Source organism: Adiantum capillus-veneris, chromosome 5 (assembly GCF_014529385.1).
Source record: "Adiantum capillus-veneris isolate H3 chromosome 5, ASM1452938v2, whole genome shotgun sequence".
Taxonomy (NCBI): domain Eukaryota; kingdom Viridiplantae; phylum Streptophyta; class Polypodiopsida; order Polypodiales; family Pteridaceae; genus Adiantum; species Adiantum capillus-veneris.
In genome coordinates this window covers 7,722,530-7,736,558 of record NC_140935.1, presented here as the reverse complement: position 1 = coordinate 7,736,558, position 14,029 = coordinate 7,722,530, and positions in this window count along the sequence as shown.

Below are 14,029 nucleotides of genomic sequence, written 5' to 3'. Positions count from 1 at the left end.
AAGGTAATGACTACTTTTGCAATTTTAACAAGTGATAAAATCTTGAGGTTGCCTGCAAAGCTCCAAATGATTAAAAAAATAATCAATATAATGTTAAAAACACTAGTCTGGCCGACGGCCTTCGGCCGCCTCTCTCTCTCTCTCTCTCTCTCTCTCTCTCTCTCTCTCTCTCTCTCTCTCTCTCTCTCTCTCTCTCTCTCTCTCTCTCTCTCTCTCTCTCTCTCTCTCTCTCTCTCTCTCGCAGCCAGGAGGCACAAGGCACACTAGCCGTTCATGCTGCTTCTGCCACATGTCGGGGGGGGGGGGGGGGGGGGGAATCCCTCCCCCTTTTATTATAGTATAGATGATCATTTCAAGTTGTTGCATTTCTATTGACATTTCAAGTTATTGCATTTTTTACTAATAGGAAGTTATTGTTATTTTTCATTTCAAGTTCTTAAAAATAAAGGTGGTTTCATCTCTAGTATCCACCAATATACGTGAATACGTATGGTGACCATATGTTAACAAACTAGGGCTACATTTGCTCTTGGTGTCATCGAATTTCTACCCCATCTACTATCTTGAGGCATGAGGCCTTTAGTCTCACTATAGTATTGTTCTATGAAACGTGATGCAAATAAATTAATTTATGCTATGCTTTGCACTATTTGATCGAGACTTTCAAGACATTGCGGTCCTCCAATGTAAGTCTCAAATAAAAAATCCGAGAGACAGTTATGAGAGGACAAAAACAACAAGGATATAACTCATCAAATGTTGTTGTTGTTGTTGGTAGCTACCAGCCATTGACTATGCCTTGCAAGTGTACAAATAAGGTAAGACTATTTTGTTTCCTATTGCCTGTATATCCAAAGTGGTGGTTCACAAAGGTGGTACTATGGTACTCATGACTTGTGCTAGATACATTTTTGCAAAGACAATATCACGAGCAAATAAAAGAGAGCCAAACTTGAGCAAGGTTCTTCCCAGTTGTAAGGCCAAGCCAAGCACAAAGGGAGTGTAAAAAGGCAGCAAAAATACGAGACCCTATCATCTCTCAAAGGAGCTCCAATGAACCACACACCCCACATACACTAGAAAGGGAGGGGCGAAGCATGAAATGGCAGAACTCCACGCATTTTGAAATGAGTTGAACAAGAGTGAAAAACACCTGCATATAGGTGAGAGAAGGTTTAGGGATTCTTTGTCTAGCAAACCAGGGATGTTTCTTTCCTTATTCGTGCAAAAGTTTAGGGTTGAACTTCCATGCACAAAGAGACGGTCTTAGAGTCATCTATCCAAAGCCCATGTCTCAAGGCAGAATCTGTTAAGTATGGAGCCTGATTTACCCTTGTATTTTTCTGTGGTAAAAGCGCACATTTGTAAGGCCCCCATTATGAGGAGAAGCCATCGTGCGTGAAGGAAAATCACTCACCGGAAACCAAAATTTTCACGGACAAGAATCAGGGGCAACTTTAAAGGCCTCGGGGGCGGAGGCCCCCGAGACTTCTTTTTTCGCCGGAATATTATGGCCGGACGGTGGCCGGAAAGTGGTCGGAAAACAACCGGTCGGTTGGCCGGTGGCCGGTAGTCAATGGCCGGTGGTCGGTGGTCGGAAGTCAATGGCCGGTAGCCGAATTCAATGGCCGGTGGCCGAATTCAAAAGCGGACTTGTCTTCTCAAGGGCGGCCACACATGGGCGGATTGGAGGGTCCGATTTGGACTTATTCGCACAAGGGCGGCTACACATGGCTGTCTCTCATAAGAGAGGGCAGCCCTTTTGGCCTATAAAAGGAGGCCATTTCTACACACATTTCATAGTGTGAAGTTGATGCAACAAGGTGAGTGTGAGGTGGTGAGAGTGAAGCAAGGCGGGAGCTCCATTAAGGGTATAATCCCTTTGTAAATTACTTCTTGTTTTGAAGTACTAAAGCCATTGAGTGGCTGCTTTCCCGTGGACGTAGCCCACATTGGGTGAACCACGTATATCGTGTGTACTCTCTCTCTCTCTCTCTCTACTCTATAATCTCGTGTATGTAAATCTGTCTCTCTCCATTAAGTAATCTACTCAATTATCTATTTAGCTACGTCTTATTTCCTAACAACTGGTATCAGAGCAAGGTTTGCTCGTAGCTAAATTATCTCAAGGAAAGGATTCCTTGAATTGAGTGGGAGTTACGGCGGAGGAAGGGAAGCTCAAGATTGAGAAGTTCAACGGCAAAAACTACCAACATTGGAAGATGCAGATTGAAGACTATCTCTACCAGAAGGACCTCTATTTGCCACTAGGCGGTCTTGCGAAGAAGCCCACAACAATCGCAGATGAAGCATGGATTGTCCTTGATCGAAAGGCACTGGGAACAATCCGGTTAAGCTTGGCGTCAACGGTGGCCTTCAATGTTTCGGAGATGAAGACCACGGAGGACTTGATGAAGTCACTTGACGACTTCTACGAGAAACCATCGGCATCCAATAAGGTATTTCTTATGAAGCGCTTGTTCAATCTAAAGATGGCAGAGAATGGTTCAGTTGCAGAACACCTAAATGACTTTAACACAAACATAAGTCAACTTCGATCAGTGAAAATCAATTTCGATGACGAAGTACGAGCTCTCCTTATACTATCATCTCTACCGGATAGTTGGGACAGCCTTGTGATGGTTGTAAGTAATTCTATCTCTGGCAAAAATACTCTTAAGTTTGATGATGTTGTGGGTGTTCTCCTAAGCGAGGAAATGCGAAGGAGAAGCACAGGAGAATCATCAAGTGCTGCACTATCAGTGGAAACAAGAGGAAGGCCTAAGGAGAGGTTCAAAAACCAAAAGGGTCGTGATCGCTCAAGGCGCAGCAAGTCACGCACAAAGTCAGTTCTTGAATGTTGGAACTGCGGCAAGAAAGGCCACGTCAAGAAGGATTGCTGGTCCAAGAAGAAGAAGGAGACAAAGTCTCAAGACAACAAGCCAACATCGGAGGCCAATGTGGCAGGTAAAGTAGAGCAAGATGCTCTAATTCTCTCATTAGACAATGTGTCTAATTCCTGGATAGTAGATTCCGGGGCTTCATTCCATGCGACACCACACAAGCAACATTTCCAAGACTACACCAAAGGTAATTTTGGGTATGTATACTTGGGAGATGATGAAGCTTGTGAGATTGTCGACAAAGGTACAGTTTCTGTCAAAACTACTAACGGAAATGAATGGAAGCTTAAAGATGTTAGGCACGTTCCTTCTCTTCGCAAAAATTTGATCTCTACAGGACAATTGGACGATGAAGGTCACCACATTGCATTCGGAAACAAACGGTGGAAAATCTCAAAGGGATCTTTGGTGGTTGCCAAGGGTGAAAAAGTCGGTACACTTTACTTGTGTACTGTTAGCACGCAACCTTCAGCTTGTGCAGCAACTACAGAAGTTGACAGTGCGGTGTGGCACTACCGACTTGGGCATATGAGTGCCAAAGGAATGCAAATCCTTCAAACAAAGAAGCTTTTACCAGGTTTGAAAGAAGTGGACTTAGAGTTCTGTGAAGATTGTGTTTATGGTAAACAAAAGAGGGTAAAATTTCAAAAATCAAGAAATGAAAGAAAAAATAAAAAACTTGAGTTGGTTCATTCTGATGTTTGGGGTCCTGCAAGTACACCATCACTTGGTGGCTCATTGTACTATGTAACATTCATAGACGATGCGACTAGAAAAACATGGGTTTATGTCATGAAGAATAAATCCGATGTATTTTCCATATTTCAAAGGTGGAAAGCCTTTGTGGAGAATGAAACAGGTACCAAGGTTAAATGCCTCAGATCCGACAATGGAGGCGAATATTGCAGCCAAGCTTTTGAAAGCTTTTGTGCTAGCAACGGCATTCGGAGGCAAAGGACAACCCCAAGGACACCTCAACAAAATGGGATTTCGGAAAGGATGAACAGGACAATCATGGAACGACCACGAAGCATGCGGCTACATGCAGGCCTACCGCTTGAGCTTTGGGCAGAAGCTGTAAGTACGTCTGTGTACTTAATCAATCGGTCACCCTCAACGGCATTGGATGGGGGAGTTCCAGAAGAGGCATGGACAGGTAAACCGGTGAATTATGCATTTCTCAAAGTGTTTGGGTGTGAGGCTTTCATGCACATAGATAGAAGCCTAAGATCAAAGTTAGATGCAAAGTCCAAAAAGTGTTTCTTCATTGGCTATGGAGAAGGAGACTTTGGGTATCGCCTATGGAATCCTGAAGATGGTAAAATCTTAAGGAGTAGGGATGTAATTTTTAACGAACAAAATATGTACAAAGATTACTTGGAAAGAAAACAAACAAAAGAAACAGGTGATGAGTACATGGAGCTTGAGGACGGTGAAGACTCAAGGACTGCAAATGGTGACAATGTGCAACAACGTCAACCAAATGAGGAGCCTCAACCTATTCCCCGAAGATCTACAAGAGCAAGTAGACCTCCAGAAAGGTTTGTTCCTTCCTTCAACCATCTCTTGATCTCAGATTTTGGAGAGCCGGAATCATATGAAGAAGCTATGCAACATGAATCAAAAGAAGAATGGACGAAGAGCATGCAAGTGGAGATGGACTCACTACATCACAACCAAACATGGGAGTTGGTTGAGTTGCCTAAAGGTAAGCGGGCACTTCAAAACAAATGGGTGTACAAGATAAAGGAAGAAGAAGGTGGGAAGAAAAGGTACAAGTCTAGGCTTGTGGTAAAAGGTTTTTCTCAAAAGAAAGGTATTGATTTCAATGAAATATTTTCTCCTGTTGTAAAAATGAACTCAATTAGGCTTGTCTTAAGCCTTGTGGCTGCTCATGATCTAAATCTCGAGCAAATGGATGTAAATACGGCATTCCCTCACGGTGACTTAGAGGAGGAAATCTACATGCTTCAACCAAAGGGATATAATGTAAAAGCTAAGGAGAAAATGGTTTGCAGATTAAAGAAGAGCTTGTATGGTTTAAAGCAAGCATCAAGACAATGGTACTTGAAGTTTGATCGATGGATGTTGGATCATGGATTCACAAGATGCAACTCGGATCACTGCGTCTACACAAAGAATTTGGGAGATGGGAAATTCATCATCCTAATGTTGTATGTTGATGACATGTTGATTGCAAGTGCTAACATGCAGGACATCAAAGACCTAAAAGAGGAGCTGTCCAAATCTTTTTCAATGAAAGATTTAGGTGCTGCAAAGAGGATACTTGGTATGAAAATATCAAGGGACAGGACGAAGAAGACAATAAAGCTATCTCAAGAAGATTACATCAAGAAGGTACTAGAAAGGTTTGCAATGCAAAATGCAAAACCAGTTTCTACACCTTTGGCTGGTCATTTTAAACTAACGAAGGATATGTGTCCAAAGACACAAGAGGAGATAGCCTATATGTCTAAAGTTCCATATGCTGCAGCGGTAGGTTCTCTAATGTATGCTATGGTCTGGACAAGGCCAGACATTGCACATGCAGTGGGAGTTGTGAGTAGGTTCATGGACAACCCAGGTAAAGAGCATTGGCAAGCTGTGAAGTGGATACTTAGGTATCTAAAAGGGACAACAACAAATGCTTTGTATTTTGGAGGAACTAATATTTTTCTAGAAGGGTATGCTGATGCAGATATGGCAGGTGACAAAGATACTCGAAGGAGCACTACTGTCTATGTGTTCACGGTTGGAGGCACAGCAGTAAGCTGGGCTTCAAAGCTGCAGAAAGTGGTTTCACTTTCTACCACGGAAGCAGAGTATGTAGCAATGACGGAGGCAAGCAAAGAAATTCTGTGGCTTCACAGATTCTTAGAAGAGCTTGGATTCAAACAAGACAATTGTGTCTTGTATAGTGATAGCCAAAGCTCTATCCATCTGGCGAAGAACTCAGCCTTTCATTGAAGGACAAAGCACATTGAGGTGAGATATCACTTCATACGCACTCTTTTGGAAGAGGGACAACTAAAGCTAGGAAAGGTGCATACAAGTGAAAATCCTGCAGACATGTTTACAAAGGTGGTCAACAAGGAGACGTTGAGCTTTTGCTCATCTTCAATCGGCATTCAAGGATAAGAAGCCAGAATGGAAAGCAGTCACAGGTTTGGTTTGGAGATCAGTCTCCAAGTGGGAGATTGTTAAGTATGGAGCCTGATTTACCCTTGTATTTTTCTGTGGTAAAAGCGCACATTTGTAAGGCCCCCATTATGAGGAGAAGCCATCGTGCGTGAAGGAAAATCACTCACCGGAAACCAAAATTTTCACGGACAAGAATCAGGGGCAACTTTAAAGGCCTCGGGGGCGGAGGCCCCCGAGACTTTTTTTTTCGCCGGAATATTATGGCCGGACGACGGCCGGAAAGTGGTCGGAAAACAACCGGTCGGTTGGCCGGTGGCCGGTAGTCAATGGCCGGTGGTCGGTGGTCGGAAGTCAATGGCCGGTAGCCGAATTCAATGGCCGGTGGCCGAATTCAAAAGCGGACTTGTCTTCTCAAGGGCAGCCACACATGGGCGGATTGGAGGGTCCGATTTGGACTTATTCGCACAAGGGCGGCTACACATGGCTGTCTCTCATAAGAGAGGGCAGCCCTTTTGGCCTATAAAAGGAGGCCATTTCTACACACATTTCATAGTGTGAAGTTGATGCAACAAGGTGAGTGTGAGGTGGTGAGAGTGAAGCAAGGCGGGAGCTCCATTAAGGGTATAATCCCTTTGTAAATTACTTCTTGTTTTGAAGTACTAAAGCCATTGAGTGGCTGCTTTCCCGTGGACGTAGCCCACATTGGGTGAACCACGTATATCGTGTGTACTCTCTCTCTCTCTCTCTCTCTCTCTCTCTCTCTCTCTCTCTCTCTCTCTCTCTACTCTATAATCTCGTGTATGTAAATCTGTCTCTCTCCATTAAGTAATCTACTCAATTATCTATTTAGCTACGTCTTATTTCCTAACAGAATCTACACGGTGGTAGAGCATGATATTTTGATACATCTGAAAGTGTTCATGGGCGCATATATAGCTTCCATGGGTGTGTGCTCTGTGTGTGTGCATGTAGTCTCTAGAAAAGCTTGCAGGGATTAAATGCTCACATCGAGGAGCGACTGCTTTGATTGCATTTGGGGAGGCATCATATTTGAACCTTTAGCACTAGAGAAGAAAAAAATTTCCTAGCGGAAAGGAGAGAGAGAATCAGATGTCATAGGTGAGCTACAAGAGAGAGCTCTCCATGGAAATCGATAATTCGGCAAGTTGTCCCTACACCACAATTGACACAAAACACTGAAGCCATTCATGGACTTCTCGCTCATCCTTGCACTTCAACTAGGCAAAGCAAAACAATTAAACATTAATAGACCCCGTTTAATTGACCTAAGGCTAGCAAACATCAAGCAAAAGGCCACTTGCAAATTCAAAGATGATGAAACCCTACAGAGAAGTCCATGGCAGCGCAGAGAAACAAAGGATGTCTTCCAAGCACAATCTACTGCAGGTTGTGATGTCTCGCATCACCTCCTTCAAAGCCCATCACTCTCCACACTGTGTAAACATGAAACCTCTTAGAAAAGAAGATCAGAACCTTACAAAACCTCTCCAACAACAGTGAGCCTTAATCAATACTCACCATGCCTACAACAAACAGTAGGTGCAGAGACTCCCCAAGGATGCCAAGGTGGTGGAAAGTGAGAAAAGAATTCCTAAGCACACAAAGAGATACACCCTAGAGAAAAAGTAGGAATTATGAACCCAGAACCCCATCCCTACGCCTTCAATTCCCTCCACAACTATTTTACCTACCCACCCATCGGCTGACCCACCCTATCTTCTCGATTGATGAACTGGAGGCAATTGCAGCACGAGCTCCACCAGTTCACCTATCAATTCTAATAATCATCACAAGACATGATTTTTAAGTTGCCCTAAAAGAAGCCCACAAAACATTTTCTATTTTTAGCCAAAGAAAGAGAAGACAACTCTAAAGCCTTTGCCCTTGGGCACGCGAAAAAAGGCTGGAAGAACATTACGACTATCAAGTATAATCATGCAGAGCCATTTGGTGGCCTTGATGCAATATTTTGTGGAGACCTTTTGCCAAGCAAGTCATGTATGTTGAGTTGTTAGAGAATCAATTTCTTACTTTTAGATTGAACGGAATTTAGCTATGAAAGGAGAGAGTTTTCCTTAGAGAAAGATAGAGAGGAGACTATAGGTTGTGCGGGGTTGATTTCTTTACACATTTACACATTAAAAACATTAGAATCATGTAAATAATTCAACGAGAGTACCCAATTAAGATTGACAACTCGATGAGGACCAAATTTTCCTGGAGGTGGTCCCCTTGCAAAAGGGGGATTGATACGTGTTCACCCTCACGCACATTCCTATCACCTAAGACGGACGCTTTATTATTTATTTGGTAGAGTCAGGTACCGGGCTTGTTGGTCCAATAGGAAAAGGGTAAGAGTGATCTTCGATGAGAGGCGCACTCTAACTAGAACATTCAAGGGATTAGTTGGCTAAGCATGGGCGCCCAAGTGTGAATGTGGCGAGCTCATATAAAAGTCAACTAAACCTAAAATTCACTCACTCTCTCATTTGTGCAATAGAAGAGTACTCTTGCTCCATCTCCATCTTCTTCTTCTTCATCTCCTTGTTTGTGTGTGTGTGTATGCATGAGAGAGAGAGAGAGAGAGAGAGTGTGTGTGTGCGATCGAGCATTGCGGCAGCACGAGGACGGCGAGGCGGTTGAGCGCGGCGTAGCGGCGTCTCCCTCTTCTTCGCGGCGAGGAATCCTCCACGACAGCAAGCGTAGAGCGGTGAGTGACACACCATCGTCTTCTTGGAGCTTACTAGTTTAGGCTAGTTGCGTGCTTGGAGCCATTTGTAGCTCGCACATAGTGTATTGGCAAGTTCCTTGCATTGACACGTCAGACGTACACATTTTTGGCGCCGTTGCTGGGGAACGCCATACACTAAGCTTGAGTGGCACTCTGTGCTTCTTTGTGGTGCAATTTCAATTGTAGGAAAGGTAGGGAAGGAAGGTGTGTGTGTTGAGAAGAAGGATTTTGTTTTGCTACTGTGTGTTTCTTTGTTAATGAAGTTTTGAAAGGTACTGTGTTTTCTTTGTGATGATAAGGTGTTAGTATTAAGGTTGTTAGTTCTATGTAATGTAAAGTACAGTAAGTAGGAAGTAGATCTGTTAGAGCTAATGAAGTGTGTTAGTGTGTGACAGTAGGTGTATTAGTTGTAAGTACATAGGTAGAGTGTGTGTGTGCTCGCGCATAGGCCGCGACGACCTTATCTTTAAAAAAAAAAAATAATAATAAAAAAATTAAAGGTAGGATCGGGATCGGGAATATCTCCCAGACCCAAGCCCAAACCCAAGCCCAAGCTCACGCTCACGCTCAGGCTCAGGCCTCAGTCGCCCTTTAAAATTACGTATTTTAGCTTCACACGTAGCTACAAATTGACCTTTTTGAGGACCAACGGAGCTTCAGGTGACTGAACATTGTGTTGTAAAGCACACCGCGACCCTCTGAGTGATACGCTTGTTATGAGCTATCACGCACTTTAATAAAAAAAACCGATCATTAAAAAACATAAAAAAAACGAGTAAAAATGGACGCCTAAAAAAGTAAGCGGTTAACCTTCGAGGTTATTCACCGACGCTTGTAGGGTGCCAAAGGCACATGCATCTGCGCTCTGGTCGTGTGCTAGAGACGGAGCAACTAGAGAGAATTTCAACTTATGCGAGTTCTCAATATCCGCCTACCTTAGGTTCCGAGCCCTCGGCGGGGACCCGAGGTAGTACAAACCAAGACCCAAACATAGCGGCTAGTGACTCTTCCTGTGACTACGACGTCATGGAGGGTTTTCCAATGCCTAATCCCGATAGCTCAAGCCAAGACATGCATTCCATGGGCCCGCGGTCCGGGCCGAGCGTGCTTAGCCGCTTGAAGGAAACCTTTAGTAGAGCCACTCACTCCGAACATGGAGCTAATGATGTAAATGAGGGGGGTGGGGAAGTAAATTCTCCATCCATGACCAACGCAGACCCTATGCCTTAGAGAATGTGCACGTGAATACTCCATTCACTGCACCCCCTGACTCTTCAGAACTATTCCCCTCTGAGGTTATATTATCTGATGGTAGAAGCCTTGCCGAAGTGCAAGAGGTTGAGCGGTATATCCTTGCAGCAAAAGGAAAGGAAATCGAGAGCTTACTCAAGGCAGAGCAACGAAGAGAGTTAAAAGCAAAAGCCCCTATGTCAATATCCTTGCTAAGAGAGCAATCGAGTGCTCCTGACTTAGCAACCGCTAAGGGCCAACCCCTAGAAAGCAACATTGCATCTAGCTCAAAAGACACCCCTAGCACCTCAATCCTAGATGGAGCGTTCTTAAATGAGAACTGGGAGTACGAACTACAAACGGAAACTCTCACCGACCTATACACAGGTCACACCTATCACGTGGGTTGGTTAGATGTCCTACAATCCACAATGGGTGCTACTAGTGTGGAGGATCAACAACAAAGAGTTTCTGAGGTCATCCATAGGGTCATTGAGTTCGAGAGACAGAACAAGGGGATCAACAAATTCAACGGGTCTCATGAGATTCTTGGATACAGGAAAGGCTAAACAACCGACCTTATCGCAAATGGAGACTCCCTCGGTAAGTTCGATGGATCCCCCTTATGTTGTTTCGCCAGGGGTCTCGGTGCAATCGGAGCCCACAAGTGATAGCTTTATCTTTCCAAGTCTAGCTCATCTTTCCCTTGATGACACCATGGCTACCATGCCTACCCCAATGATGGGCATACTGAGAAACACACCATGGACCTCATTTGTTAGTAAAGCACCGCTACATGGTAGCTCAATGCCTACCACAGTACCTAGAAGTGTGTACCAATCGTATACATCCATCGATCCTCGTACTCATGTAGTTCCTACCCCTCCCATTGTTTCAACAACCTATACTCCCCAACCACAACACCCAAGTTCTTATTTCCATGGGACTATACCGGCTAGCATTAGCATGTCACATACGACGTCTGCTATGCCTAGGGCCACACATATGAACTTTGGGCCACCACATGGCACAACATCGTACCCAACGTGGAACCCAAGGGCTTCCTATGCACCAAGCCCACTGCCAATACCTACTCCACATGTAGTCTCTGGAGCACCTTCACCCACGGTGCCTGCTCACTTAGTTGACTTGGCAACATTTGCTCAAGCTATTGGTTGATCTATTGCTGAGAATATGCATAACATGCCTGATACAGAGCCTAGTAGTAAGGCAGTACAAATAGCCAAGCTCACACAAAAATTTAGTGGAGACGGGGATGTGAGAAAGCATATCGAAGTGTTTGAACAAATATGCGATTCTCTAGGAGAACACAATGACCTGCATAACAGTAATGCTTTAAGCCTAACCTTAAGTGGAAAGGCTAGGGATTGGTATAGAACCCTAAGGGTGGAAGAAAAAATAAATTACCCTACTCTTAGGAGACTGTTCTTAAAAGAATACATACGAGAGGGAGTACTTTGGGGTGTAGCTTCTCAGCTCCAGAAAGACCAACGAGAGGAAGGAGAGTCGGTGAGAGACTTTATTAGTCGCTTGAAGCATTTGAATTCTCATTGTTATCCAAATGAACGCTTCAGCAATAACCAATTGCTTGATAGATTCATTAGGGGATTACGACATGAGGATATCTACAATGGCCTAGTCATTAGAGGTATCACCACTTGGGAAGTAGTCACCACCAATGCGATCCAATTGGAGGATAATTTAATGATTCAAGGAGAAAGAGTGTCTGTTGAGCCTAAATCTATTAGCTCGCAAGCATCGGGGCATCAGCCAATGACCCTAAATCCTATTGCTAAGGAGCCAAAGATATCTGAGATGACTTTAGCAGATCTCACCAAGGCTATTCAAGAGAGTCTTAGAGACAACCGTGCTTTACAAAACAATCATATGTATCCAAGAAGGGAGCAATAATGGTGCTCAGTATGCTATGGACCGCATAGTATCAGTGAATTCCCTACTTCTAGAGTACAATTCAATGGGAACTGCAATGCCTGTGGGAGGTATGGTCATCAAGCTAAGGATTGCATAGTATTTAAGCACGCGATGGCCAATAGACCAACCTTAGCATGGACAGACACACCTCGAGTGCATGCATTGATGCCGGCCCCACCTCTTGAACAAACAGCACAACACATGGTCCCTAGGGCCCAAAATGTTGTTCAAACAACACCCTTACCGCAAGCACCACATCGAGAATCACTTATGTGAATCAAGTGGGTTGTGAGTCATCTATTGCTTGTTTGGAAGGCTGTGAGGAAGATATGGACCCTAATATTGCCTATGGGATGGATGTGCTTGAAGAAATTCCACAATACTACATGGAGGACTATTGGGGACAAGTCAAACATGTATATCAAGTAGCTGCTCTTGCGGCAAGAGGCCAAAATATCAATTACATTGCTAAGAGACCACCTCTTCAATGCTATGAGTGTGGAGGTCCTCATCGTGTAGCCAAGTGTCTTATTAGGTTACAAAAGAATGCCACACTAATGCAAACCAATCAAGCGAGCACGTCTACAATGCCGATACTCATGTGTAATCGATGTGGCATAGATCATTTGATTGCCCAATGTCCAAAAATCCAAATGCACCCAAGATCACGCCATTAAACTTGATTGAAGTTACCGAGGAGCCATCACAAAGTACACCGGTGGTACCAGTAAACATACTCACACGATCGATGCTCCAAAAACAAAACTATATCCTTGAGGAAAGAGATATGGCATCAATTGCCCAATCTCCGAAAAAGAAGAAAACACGAAGGAAGAACACGTAAAGCGGACACTGATGTTGGGGAAGATTCTCCTTATATGGATGTACGACCTGGAATGACTGAGTCGGACAATGTGGATTGGGTCCACCTAGCAGCAACCATAGACACTTGGGGAAATAGGGGGACGACCTGGGTAACACCTGAGGGGGATGAAATGCCCGTACCCTTAAATATGCTAGAAGCAATGCAAATAGCTTCTGACAAGACTCATCCTAATATAAAAAAGAAAACATACAAGTGGGTGCCTAAATCTTCTTTAGCGACCATGGTTGATGCTAAAAAACAAAAGCCTTGTAAGAAACGTCCGACTCGCTCCAAGAAATGTAAGGAAACATGGCGTTGGATTCCTAAACGATTATTGGAAGCCCAAGGCTACTATAAAGGAAATGATCAAATCTGGGTGTCAAAACGTAGATTGTATTCTTACCTGTCACCTGACCCATGTGTGCCCAATCCTGTAGCTCCAAAACGAATTGATGATTGTGGAAAGAAAAAAATCATTGAATGCTACACACCCGCTCCAGAGCTAGTTTGGGTACCGAAGAAAGAACAATTTGTTCCACCTAGCTCAGGAAGGGGGGAGTCCCATGAAGCTTCTAGCTCCTCATGTAATGCATCCATAGAGGTAAAAGCTTCTCCACAGTCTCCACCTACAATAATGGACCTCCATAAAGCTACAAAAGAATCCACACCTCCCAGTGTTCAAGAATCACCTGATGAACCACTTCAAGTTCGATCCTGGGAGAGTACCAAGTTCGATCCTGGGAGAGTACCTTACCACCCTTGCAACTCGACGAGGCACCTAAGGCAATAGACCACTACTGGCAAAAATCCTCACCTATTACCAACTGGAACAATTGGTTTCAAAGGGTGACAAGCACATTTCAAACGGTATGATCTACCCAAGGAAGGGGGGAGTGTTTGCCGACAGTCATCATTCACTCACTCCCCTCTCAACCTTCCTCCCTGACCTCTCAATCACAAATTTTAGGGAATGTATATATAAAGCCTTATACTCACAAAAAACAGAAAACAGTAAAGAGCAAGAGCAATTAGCAAACGAGCATGCACAGTAAAAGTCCAAACATTGACCAGACCTACACATTCACATCCGGTACATTGAAACAGAAACCTATGTCATCAAACACCTTTGATCCTCATTACTCGAGTGATGGAGGGTAGGTAGGATTAGTACGATAGGAGTATTTC